Source organism: Sus scrofa, chromosome 13 (assembly GCF_000003025.6).
Source record: "Sus scrofa isolate TJ Tabasco breed Duroc chromosome 13, Sscrofa11.1, whole genome shotgun sequence".
In the NCBI taxonomy this organism is placed as follows: Eukaryota; Metazoa; Chordata; class Mammalia; order Artiodactyla; family Suidae; genus Sus; species Sus scrofa.
In genome coordinates this window covers 86298816-86312087 of record NC_010455.5, presented here as the reverse complement: position 1 = coordinate 86312087, position 13272 = coordinate 86298816, and the positions used below count along the sequence as shown (strand labels likewise).

At 37.7% G+C, this 13272-nt stretch overlaps 1 long non-coding RNA gene across 2 annotated transcripts in view; it reads right to left on the bottom strand.

Annotated features, from left to right (window-relative positions):
* Nucleotides 1–13056, bottom strand: part of LOC106505710 — a 28652-nt gene extending 15596 nt beyond the window's left edge. For both annotated transcript variants that reach the window (XR_001300365.2, XR_002337708.1), the window contains exon 1: nt 12547–13056. This is a non-coding gene — a long non-coding RNA (uncharacterized LOC106505710). The remainder of the gene's footprint in view (nt 1–12546) is intronic.

Here is a 13272-nt window from a genome sequence, read left to right as displayed (position 1 = left end):
CACATAATTTTGCAGCATCTCTCAGCAAAAGCTGGTGTCTATTTCCCTTCCCCTTGAATGTGGGCACGTTCCAGGAAGTAAGCAAGAAGTTTGACTTATACTCGGCATTAAAACTTGATAGAACTGTGTACCAGTTCTGAGACCATGTCTTAAGAAGTCTTTTCATGTTTCTGCTTACTTCCTGTGACCCTACCTCTGTTCCATGGACAGAGCAGGCTGGCATGCTGTGGGTAAGAGGCTGCCTCACCCAGGGTAATGTCAGTCCAGTTTTCCTAGCACAGGGCAAAGAAGAGCCTAGACAATATCAAAGCCATGCTCCCAGGAGATAGCTGATGCATGAGAGAGGGAGCCCAGCCAACTAAGAAGAATTGCCCAGTTACACTCAAACTAAATTGCTGAACCAGGGAATTGTGGCTACATACATGGTTGTTGTTTAAAGCCAAGTTTCACATATGTTGGGGTGATGTTTCTGCTATAGTGTGTGGATCTGGGGTTAGAATTAGAGATACTCATGTCCTATCAAGCTTACTCTAGCACTGGAATTTTTTTATTTTTTTTTATTTTTTTATTTTTTTTGCTTTTTAGGGCTGCACTTGCAGCATATGGAAGATCCCAGGCTAGGGGTCGAATCAGAGCTGCAGCTGCTGACCTACGCTACAGCCACAGCAATATGGGATCCAATCCACATCTGCGACTTACACCATGGCTCATGGCAAATGCGGGATACTTAATCCACTGAGCGAGGCCAGGGACTGAACCCAAGTCCTCATGGATGTTATTGGGTTCATTACCACTGAGCAACAGCAGGAATTCCCAGCACTGGAATTTTTAGGTATAAATACCTGCCTTCAGATCACAGCTCTGCCCTCTACTAGGTTACTTGTCATGCCAAAAAGAGAAAAGTGTAACATTTTTTCACTGAATTCTAACTTGTTAAAATCTAGTCCTTTATGTTCTTATAGCTACTGTGAGAGGAGTGATATCCCATATTATAATCTCTCTCTCTTTTTCTCTCTTTTGTTTTTTCTTGGCTGTGCCTGCAGCATGTAGAAGTTCCTGGGCCAGAAATTGAACCTGCATCACAGCAGTAACCTGAGCCACTTCAGTGACAATAATGGATCCTTAACCAGCTATGCCACAAGAGAATCTTATAGTGTCTTGATAAATGATACCAAGAACTTCCAGTTGTCCTGGTGGCTCTCTTTCACCTCATAGGTACAACATTCCAGATATCAAAGGTATTTTATATAATGTAATGCATGTACTCACATACACACACAGAATGAGGGAATGTGTACACACACACACACACACACACACGCACACACACACACGTTTAGGGTTTTTAGAAAGCACAGTAATAGCCAACATTATTACTATTTCCAGATGAGTTGATATGCTGATATCTTTTATCTATAAGTTGAACACAGTTATTTAGAAGGAGGAAGAGGAGAAGGAAGAGGAGGGCAACATCTTTCTTCATGGACTCAAAACTCTCCCTGCTGGTTCTCAGGCCCCCAGCTATTGGCCTTGAGGTTCCCTTTCTGCCACCAGTTCTTTCAGAGGTATAGGGAAATTCTGGCATTAATAAGTATTTTAGGGAGTTCTCGGCATTGCTCAGTGGAAACAAATCCCATTAGGACCATGAGGTTGCAGGTTAGATCCCTGGCCTCGCTCAGTGGGTTAAGGATCCGGTGTTGCTGTGAGCTGTGGTATAGGTCACAGACACGGCTCGGATCTGGCGTTGCTGTGCCTCTGGTGTAGGCCAGCAGCTGTAGCTCCAATTCGACCCCTAGCCTGGGAACCTCCATACGCCATGGGTGCAGCCCTAAAAAGCAAAAAAAGAAAAAAAAAAGTATTTTAGGTTCTCTTGGTATGGATTTCACACATTGCTATAATTGTCACTCACATGTCCCACCAAGGTGTCCAGCGTCCTTGAGAAAACAAACATATCCCCATGTGTTAATGTTTGTAATTTGACATGGATTTTGACACAAAAGTTTTGTTTTATTTTACATTTCAAAAAATTAAGGTGTAGTTGGTTGATAATGTTGTGCCAGTTTCTGCTGTATAGCAAAGGGACCCAGTCACTTCTTATGTCTTCCATCATGGTCCATCCCAAGAGATTGGATAAGGTTCCCTGTGGTATACAGCAGAAACTCTTTGCCAATCCATTCTAAATGTAATAGTTTTCATCTATTAGCCCCAAACTCCCAGTTCACCCCACTCCCTCCTCCTCCCCCTTGGCAACCACAAGTCTGTTCTCTCTGTCTTTGAATCTATTTCTATTTTGTAGATAGGTTCATTGGTGCCACATTTTAGATTCCACATATGAGTGACATCATATGGTATTTGTCTTTCCACATGAATTTTGATAAAGGATATAGAGTATCTGAATTTTTAAAATTATAATCCTCATATTGAGAGAAGTTAGGACATTTTTGAAACATGCACTGCCTGGGCCTGTATTTCCTCATGATTAACATCTTGAGCAAAATTAATAGCTGTGCCAGTTAGTGTGGTCCCTGGTTATTTCTGGTATCTACATCTACGGTGGTAAAAATGATGAGTAGGTTTTCTTTTCTTTTCTCTTCTTTTTAGATGTCCTCAACAGTTTGATAAAACACATACTATCTCTATTTGAAACTTGTACCCTGATTCTCCTCAGGAGTAATGAAACAGGATTGCCATAGTCTTTTCTTTCAGCACAGCCATTCGAATCTCAGTATTTATTATATGTATCATATAGCTTTGCAGAGTATGTACTACATAGTCTTCTGCTATGAGAAGAAGATAGACTATAGGTACAAGAGATGACACAGTTACCGACACTAATTCTTCAGTGTTGATGACTATGAAAACTCAATTGCCTATCTACTACCAAGTGCATGAAAAAGGAAGGCAATTAACTGAAAGAGGGGAAAGCAGGAAAATTTATAAGACTGTCATACAAAGGAGTTAGCATTTGGAGAGAGATTTGATGAGATTTTGCCAGGCAGAGAAGGGGGAAAGGATGTTTTAGACAGGGATACTAAATTTGAGTAAAAGTTCAGACAAAAGAAGTGTATGGCTTGCTCACAGAAATCTAAGTACCCTGTGCATTTGTAGAGTAGGGCATGTGATGGGGAGTGAAAGGACATGAGTCTGGACAGATAAGCTTGCATTCCAGTTTAGACAAGTTTGCTAAAGAATTAGCCTAATCCTCTGAGGACTGAGGCGCCTTGCAAGTTTCTAAACAGAGGGGCTGGTAAAAGATAAATGCTATGCAGAACAAGTACAGAGTGAGGTAGGCAGCGAGATGGTGAGGGCTCACATTTAGTTCCTTATCTTTAATTAAAATGAATAGGAAAAAACAAGAGAATAAGAATATAATATGCTCTAAATTTTTATTTTATTTGCTTGAAACACAAAATATTGGTGTTTTAGTCAGTGACAGATGGGTGAACACCAAAAGCCACTTAAAAACCAAATTAGGGAGGAGTTCCTCTCATGGCTCAGAGGAAACAAATCTGACTAGTAACCTTGTGGATGCAGGTTTATCCTTGGCCTCACTCAGTGGGTTAAGGATCAACAGTTGTTGTGAGCTGTGATGTAGGTTGCAGATGTGGCTTGGATCTGGCATTGCTGTGGCTGTGGTGTAGGCTACAGCTCTGATTCGACACCTAGCCTGGGAACCTCCATATGCCAAGGGTGTGGCCCTAAAAAAAATTGGGTTGTGATGGTCATTGTACAACTGTAAATGTAATAAATTTCATTTGGTTAAAAAAAAAAGAGAATATCCACTATAAAAAAAAAACCAACTTTTCCTAATTCCCCATTTGGTTTCATGTTTTTACTCTCTTCCTTTCTTCTGCATAGTCCACGTGTATACTTTAAAATAGGTGTGTTTTTTGCATAATTGTGTTTTATCACAGTAATTATGATTTGATAATTAATAAGTGTGGGAAATTTCATCACCTCTATCCAATCATAAAAACTTCATTATAATCATAGTCTACAAATCTTCAAATCTGGTTTGAAATTTCCAGGAAAAGTGAATAAAAACATTGGGCTGACTGATCATGTTACACTAGGTTATCACCATACTTCACATTCTAAAAAGTGTCTGCCTGCATGACCCAGTAAAAAGAATGTTTCCTAAAGGTTATGTAAGAGAATTTTTGCATCCTTAACTCATTTAAAAGTTGTAGAATTTCCTTTTAGGTAACATTCTTTGTATCCATGAATCTTTTTTAGTCTATTTTTAGTATCGCTTTATCACTGAAAAACTCAGGAAAGAAAAATCCTTGGTGAAATAACCACAATGAAATGAGTTCATTCTTGGAAATTTTTAAAGAATTACTGAAAATGTAGGCCAATTCATCAAAATGTCTAATGTGGGCACTAAAGATGAAATATGGGGTATTATAATAAATCTCTTGTGAATCTGTGATACTCCAATTAGAGCAAGCTAATCAGATATTTGGACGGTAATGTACTACCCATTGATTTTCTTTGTCAGAGGAATGACATCTCACCATTCATATCTCCCAAGCCTTGACAGCTAATTGCTATCAATTTTGTTCATTTGATCCATATTTTTCTATTCCTACTAATGAGGCAAACTCAACTGAAATATTGATGGCTAGATATGGCCTTTAAGCTTGAATTTGAGACATCTGGGTTGTTTCCTTGGAGCAGCTTCATGCAATGGTCTAAAGAGTGAATGCAAATCAAATCATAAAAAAAGGGAGGTTACATGAGCCCTGTACGAACTTTATCAGGTGTCAAATTCAAAGTGCATGCGTGAAACTATAGATAAAAGACAAGGTCAGAAACATGGTCATGGAATACTGAACAGGTTGGAAAGAAGAAAATGAAGATGTTTGAGGAAGAAGCATTCAGTAAATAAAGTTAATAAGGTTTCAGTACTCTTAGCTTTTTGGCCTGAATAGCTAGGATAGACTTAATGGGCAAGGCCAGGCAGGACTCAGGTGAATTATAGAGAAGTTGATTAACTATGGTTAATCTTGGGAAATGGTGAGTCCGCTATCTCCATTTCAGCTGGAGCAGACTTGATGAATGATGCTTGTCTTCCTCTTTCTTCCTCTGGTAAAAAAGGAATAGTTTCTCTACTCTTAGCTTTCAGCAACTGCTACCTAATTCCCCATCGGGAAGGCAGGCACATATAGCGTATCCATTGTACTGTAATCACAGCTTAACTTTCCCTAAATCACCAAGTACATCAGAGTAATAGGAAATAAAATGTATGATGGCTATGATATTGTAATACTGTTCAGTGGTCAGAAGCATGATATAATCTGTATATTATAAATAGGCCTCAAAAATTCTGTTAAAAAAAACCAGAGCAATCATTTCATGTAAATTATAAACCTCAAACTACATAAATATCACAGATATATATATAGGTAAAGTGATTTACAGACGATAGCTTAGAAAGACATACCTTAAATATGTCAGTGTGGGTGCTTATGAAGAAAGAGAAATAATATTTGGGAAGGAAGGTGAAGGGAAAATGAGGAAACATGAACACATGACTATGCACAGAACACTAATAATAAAGTGCCATGGAATGAGAAGTGAAAATCAGATCATTTTATTGAGGTGCTGTCCAAATTGAATGAATGAATGAACAAAATTAAAATCAATTAGTGAACGTCTTAAATCTTTACCTGTTTTGTTTTTGTTTTTTCCTATAGCTTGACTAATCAGTGCAATTTATGAAAAGAAACCATTTTTGTTTGGCGAGTCCTCCATTTTATGCATTGGAATGGACAAATGGGTTTATACATTGAGATGTTTTTATAGTTGTTCTAAGGAAATTCCTCCCCAGTGTATCCATGGAAGGACATGGAGGGGGAAAGTAGCCTGGATTTGCATAAGGTAAAGCCAATGGCACAGAAGAGAACTTGCATCATGCTGCTTACTCAGTTGGGTATAATGCTAATCAGAGACAGCATTCATAATTCCTTACTTTGTCATTGGCTATTTGGTTCAAAGAGAAAAGCACAATGCCAAGAAATGAGAAAATGTGGATCATGCATCTCTGGTGAGAGACTTCTCAATATTTTAAGACACTGATGAAAAATTGACATTGTTTTATTAGCCTCTGTTAATAATTAAAGCCTACTTGTCCATTTATCAGGCTACAAAGGAAGAGTTTTGGCTGGGCTAATTGATAACCTTAAATGATGTAATGACAAACATTGAAAATCAAAGAGGAATGAAGCAACAGATCTGAGAGGCTCTGAGGGACTGCAGAAAGCAGCTGAGTTAGAAATAGAATTTAGTGTCCCCATTCTCTGTCATTAAGTCCCTTCCTCAGTAAGCTTGGTGTGATAAATCCTTCTAAAAGAATGGATGGTTATAAAGTTCTAGTTGTTAAGATCAAATTTCCACGTGGGAACCACATTCTCTTAGAAGGAAATTTTTTAGCAATCTTAGTTCATGCTAAGACTTGAAGGGCTGAAAAACAGATATTTATATCTAATTTTTGAGCACACTATGTAAGAAAGCAACCAGCAAATTGACATTTATAAGGCCAGGCAAATTTCACACAAAAATAGTTTTATGAATTATCATAATGGTTACAGTATTCATTTTTCTGTAATAAAGCTAGAGGAAAAATTATGGAAATATCAGATAGCTATTTGTATTACTAGAACCAGAAATAAGAATGTGACGGAGTTCCTGTCATGGCTCAGTGGTTAACAACTCCGACTAGGAACCATGAGTATGCAGGTTTGATCCCTGGCCTTGCTCAGTGGGTCAAGGATCCAGCATTGTGAGCTGTGGTATATTTTGCAGACGTGGCTTGGATCCCGCATTGCTGTGTCTCTGGCATATGCCAGCGGCTACAGCTTCGATTAGACCCCCTAGCCTGGAAACCTCCATATGCTGTGGGTGCGGCCCTAGAAAAGACAGGAAAAAAAAAAAGAAAAGAAAAGAATGTTACTATTATATCTCCACAGGTTTTATAAAATATGTTTACTCATGTCACAGTCTTGTAACCTCACAATGATTCTCTGAGGGAAAGAGGTTTGATATCATTCCATGCCGATTTTAGGAAACTGGGGTTCTGAGTGTTTCCTTTAAACAGGTCACAACATTCAAAATATTTGAAGACCATTGAGTTAGCAGGGGATTTTTTTTTTTTTTCTAAGTCTAGCAAGAGCCTACTTTTTTTTTTTTTTTTTTTTTTTTTTTTTTTAGCATTGCGAAATAATAGGGTTCATAGTTATAGCTCAGCTCTGTCTTGGTATAAAACTGCATTATATCCATCTTTGCCCTAAACTGTAAAAGTCCTATTACACGCAGTACAGACTGAGACAGGTTATGTTTTAGTATAAGGTGGTCAATATCTGATAACTTCCATTAGGAATTTTGGCTGTGAGTACCAGAAAAATAAGATTTTCAGGCTTTTCTATTACTATATCACACAAGTGTGCCCTTCTGAGGAATAGGCACTAGACTGTAAAATTATAAGAATTGTCACTGCACATATATCAATGGAGATGACATCTCATACATAAGTAGAAGAATTTCTTGTCTAAGTGTGTAAGCAGTTTCAAGCTACTCACTATGCATGATGTGAGCAATTTTGGAAGTTGTATGAAGTATTTAAGGTTACCAAGACATTTTAATGCACTGAGAGTCACCATTTAATGCTTGATATGTTTTGCAAATGTGCACAATTTACTCCTTGGTCCTGTTTTTATGATGTGTGATAAATTTCCTCAAACGACTGAATTCTCAGTAATAGGGAGTTTTCCTCCATTTTGCTTTGACAAACCTCTAACTGGGCCCAGGCTGACAGGATATCAGTCTGCTTCTGCCATGGCTCTGAGAAGGAAAACCTTGGCCTTGACTTTCTGGAAAGAGGTGCCTCCTCAAATAACCCTCGGCTACTAGGTCTCTTTGAACTTTAAGAGAATATAATATGTTTGACTATTAAATGGCCTCTATTAATATCATGCTCTATAGTTTCTTTTTAGATAGGCCATGGACTTTGTTCACCAATCCACTTCTGTTCAAGAATGTGTGAATGTCCTCTAGAACTTGACCAGACCCTCTGTGAATATTCCTATCTTTTTCTTTGTGGGAACTTTTTAAAATTTTAATTTCAATTATTTATTTTTATTTTTATTTTTTCGCTTTTAGGGCTGCACCCATGGCATATGGAGTTTCCCAGGCTAGGAGTTGAATCAGAGCTACAATTGCTGGCCTATGCCATAGCTGCAGCAACACCAGATCCGAACCATGTCTGCAACCTACACTACAGCTCATGGCAACGCTGGATCCTTAACCCACTAAGCGAGGCCAGGGATCAAACCCATATCCTCATGGATCCTAGTTGGGTTCCTTAACTGCTGAGCCATGATGGAAACTCCTTTTGTGGGAATTTTGATGATAGTTTTTAAGTTTCAAAATGAAGTCAACCAGTCATTTCAGTATGTGAGAATCAATTTACATTCTCTTTTAAAAGTTCTTTCCATATTTTAAAGATATACCTCTCAGAGGTGAAATGGACTAGGATTTCTTGACAGAAATAGAGGAAGAAAATAAATGGCTTAAGCAAAATATACTGCAGAACAGAGATAAGAAAAGATGTATAGAAAGCAGTCTGTAATTCATTAAATAAAAGTCTATAGCCTTTAGGCTGAGATCTATAGAGAAAAAGAAAAATATAAGAAAAAAGGGTTTAGTTGCCAAACATAGGTTATAGTGTTCATCACAAAATTGAAAAAGCTTGTAAAGTTATTATATGGATGTTATTATGTCATCTGAGAGCCAAGGTTATGTTGAATGTGTACTGTAGAAAGTTGCCAGCCTCACCACTGTGCCCCAGCAAGCCCCCGCTTATCTGCAAGCTAAAAGGAGTCCTACTAAGGCCACTCCCTGAATTCTGATCCTGCTGGGAGGTAGCCAATAAAATGACATAAGTAGAAACAAATTTAAGCTGCATGTGCTACACTAGACCTGAAATTTGTCTTAATTTTCATTGCAGTGTCTACTCAGAAGTGGAGCAGAATTGCTCAGTGCTTCTTGAAGACAAAAAGATAGGTGGACAGTCATCAACTGGGGTCAGAAGCATTGATTCTGACCAAATATTTGAGGCACATTCAATGGTAAAAGAAGCTGGCAAAAAGATTGCCTAGCAATGAAAAGAAGATTGTGACATGCCTGGTGTTTTGGTTTTGTCTTGTTTTTGTTTTTGGGTGGCAGTGTACAGCAGCTTGATATGAAATCTCAGTTCCCAGACAAGGGATTGAACCTGGGCTGCAGCAGTGAAAGCACTATCCTAACCACTAGATCACCAGGGAACTCCCATGACATGCCCAGTTTTGATAAGGAAAACAATCTTCCAAAAAAGTTGGTGAATATGATATGAGATATAATTCGATCCTTATTTTATCAGTGAATGTATGTATGACAGGGGAAAACACATTCTCTTGTTACATGCAAAGCAACAAAGATAATAACTAAAATGCATTAAATTGTGTTTTTTTGATTTTTATTTATGTTTTTGTTTTACTATGTGACACACATTATTATTGGATCTCTTAAAATGCAACTTAATTCTGACAAAAGTCTATAAATTTGGTGCATTTATTGATTCCCTTTTACACATAAAACTGGGGCACAAGAAAGTTAAATAATTTGCCCAAGATAAGTGATGAAGCCAGGATTCAAACTATATACGCTGCCTCCAGATTCTTAATCCTCAGCCCTAATGCTTTGAAACATTACAAATTTACTTAGTATTGAAATACTCTAATTCATAAAATAGAAAGTTATGAACTAAGAAAAAACACTTGTAGGAAACACATTTGGATGAAGTCTTTCTAGGAGTTTACAGAGTCTTGAAAATGGTTAAACATATATTTTCAAAAAAAATGTATTTTCATGTATGAAAATAGGAGACCATGTGAGATCCTCTTTGGCAATTTTATGTAAAGAATAAAATTCAAAGTTATGAAATTTTGTTTGAGTGGAATACATACATGAGTGTCACTCTTAACCTTGGCTACACATTGGACTCAGCTGGGGACCTTTAAAAACTTATGAATGCCCAGGTCCCACTACAGAGCCTCTTTTGGTATTGGTGACAGATGTGGTATGGACATTGGGATTTATGAAAGCTACAAGGTGGTGTCCACTGCAAAAATTCAGGACTTGAACTTGAGGGTGGTGTTGTGGTAAAGGCGAAGAACCCAGGATGGAGTCAGGAGGATCTGGGTTTGAAGTCAAATCCACATGTGTGAACTGAAATTTGGGCGAATGGGCTTGTCCTTCCTGAGAACCAGTTTTCCCCATATATGCAATGGTGGTCATAAAAGCACTTAACTGTGGATTTGTGGATACGCACAAATCTTTTGGCAAATGCATACATTTCTCCAAGCATCATGACTGTCACGATCACTCAATAAGCCTCAGTAGTTTTTTTAAGACTGAAGGCCCGATCATAAGTTAGTTTTTCCCCATGTCATGAGACCATTATATGGAAAGTGAATAAGGTAGAGTTATTAAGCATCAAATTTAATGCTTTCATTGATAATCTTTATGGATGTTAAATGATATATATCACTTTATATCTATCTATCTATCTATCTACCTATCATCTATTTATCATATATCTATCACATATCTATCTCACTACCCAATTAACTAACTATCTAGTTTTTTATTTTACCTTATTCAAAAATATTTTTGGCTATGCCTATGGCATGAGGAAGTTTCTGGGCCAGGGAGTGAACCCACACATCAGTGACCCAAGCCACAGAAGTGAGAATGCCTGATCCTTTATCCACTAAGACACAAGAGAATGCCAACTATCTAGTTTTTAATAGTAGGAGTTCACCTTCATTTGCTTGGCACCAGCTATATTCCAGGGCATGGGAGAAAGTCAAAAGATATATAAATCTAAAGGAGAGAGCTTTATAGACACCTATTTTATTTTCTCCCAAGGAGGATCTTCATAACCCCCCATGATCCAGTCTTCCTGGATTTTTTTGCCTTGCCTTAATTTTACTGAAACATCCATTAGAGAGTTCAAGTCCATCTTTTGAATGGTCCTAGAGCAGGCATTTAATGGAGCGATACGTTAGTCACCTTGGATGATGTCCCAGGAGGCTCTGTACCATGAGTCATTCTATCTTTCTGTGAGGTCTTGTAATGACTCCTGACTTAGATCCAACATCTGCTTTTCTGATTCTGTTTAATCCCTCATTATCTGGCTCATCACCTCAGCCATGTGAAGGTTTTAGGTTCTTGTCTGCCATATGCTACTGTTCCCAAGTAATGGCCGATGAACAAGTGCTTTATGACATGATATCACTCAACAATACATGGTTATGAGTTACTGCAAATATCTTGGCTATAAACTTTATTTATTGGGCCAGAAACACTTAAAAATATCCCAGACTTTTCCGTGTATCTAAGTTAAGCAAATCTGATTAAAATGGTCTTGTTTTGTCCCTCTTTTCTCATTGGATAATATGAAAAGACTATAGAACAGATGATGTCTTAGGGTTGGCAATAGAAAAATATTTTTAAGTCTAAAATATATTCATCTACTTGAAAATCATAATTGATAATTTATTTAAAGAAATGATTGTTTAGTTTAGATGCTATGTGCAGGCCACATTCCTTGGTTTCGACATGTATTGTTTAATTTAAACATCATGGCAAACTTATGGGGTTACTATCTCTAGTTTACATCTAAAGAAACCAAGGATAGACAAGTAGAAACTGATGGAGATAATAAGATTTAAGTGCAGGCAATCTTGTTCCAAAAATGGGATCTTTAACATTATACCCTATAGACAACAGCAAAGATTTACAAACACAGAAATGCTCTAACAGTGTATAACAAATTTCCTTTTACTTTTTTTCTGGCATTTAAACACTGTCAAGTGATAATATTGGGTTCAGTATTCCTTTCTTTACTGAACTCCATTGAGAGATGTCTTGCCAGGGAGGTCTCTTATCATGAAGTTATCAATAATTAAAGCTTTATTTTTAGTTTACAAAATAGGTGATCTGAAGTAATGCTCTTCTAGTAGAACCTATTTCTTTGGGAGCTCCACTATCCTTCTGAAATTCTTTTCCTTTGAGCAGATCTTTCCAGTTAGGGAATTGTTTATATAGTAAGCCTCTATCTTTACCCCCTGCTTTTTCAGTAGCGTCTCAAAATTATCAGGTTGCCTTTTTAGAAATTAAACACCTGAATTTTTGTCAATTTTTTTTGTAATGAGCTTCTTTAATTGGAACTAGTGATAAATACATTTATGAGAAGTTAAAGGCTACAACTAATTTTTTATGTAGAAACATCCTAAATAGAATAACCCCTCTTCAGCTTGGAGCCCTCCTTGTTAATAGGTAATTATTATCTAATTATATCCCAATCCTTGCTTACATATGAATATGAAAGAAATACCATTAATCTTTCTAGTCTTACTCACAACTGCACATGCAGAAATTCCACATAGCTTCCTCAGGTATTTCTGTGGGGCCCATAGGGATGCACTGCAGGAATTCACACACCTGTCATCATCTGCAGTGCCAGAGGCATCCATCAAATCCTTTCTTTCTTGTTCTGTCTCCTCTATGAAGGTGTAGAAGCGTAGCACCCATGTGAGTGGTGGCAAAGCACATACTGGGAATATCATAAAAACACGGTGTCTACATACGAAGAATGCTGTCCAGGTATGCACCCATAGCTTCTCATCCTTGCAGGGCTGGAGATGTGCTGAGTTCTGTGCAGTCAAGGAGGAATTAACATCTCTTCAACTCTGTATTGCCTTGTGTCACCCCAGTCCAGAAACAGCAATATTTCTGCCCAGAGTCTCCCAGAAATAGCAACCTCTCTTCTGCTCCTGTGTCATTTGTCATAAAGAGCTTAAATCTAGTCCAAGTGATTGGGCAGAGAATAGATGGCCAGAAATAATCTCCATTTCTTTCCATTAGTTCTTTCTCCCTTGGGTCCCTTTATAAAAACTAATGTTAAAACTCCTCTCTCAACGTTCTGCTAAATCCTTACCCCCTTGTCCCCACATAGGAATGCTTGGGACTGGAGTGGCAGTTGCATAACTCCACTCAGCAGCAGCATTTATTCCAGGATTTACTTCTATTTACTTTTCCATGGCTGAGAGCATTTTGGTTCCCCCGAGTTATGATTCACTTTTATGGGGAATAATTAGGAAAAGAGAGAAACTAGAAATAAAAAAGGGAAATGAAAGAGACAAAAGAATAAGAATGGAAGAACTTGCA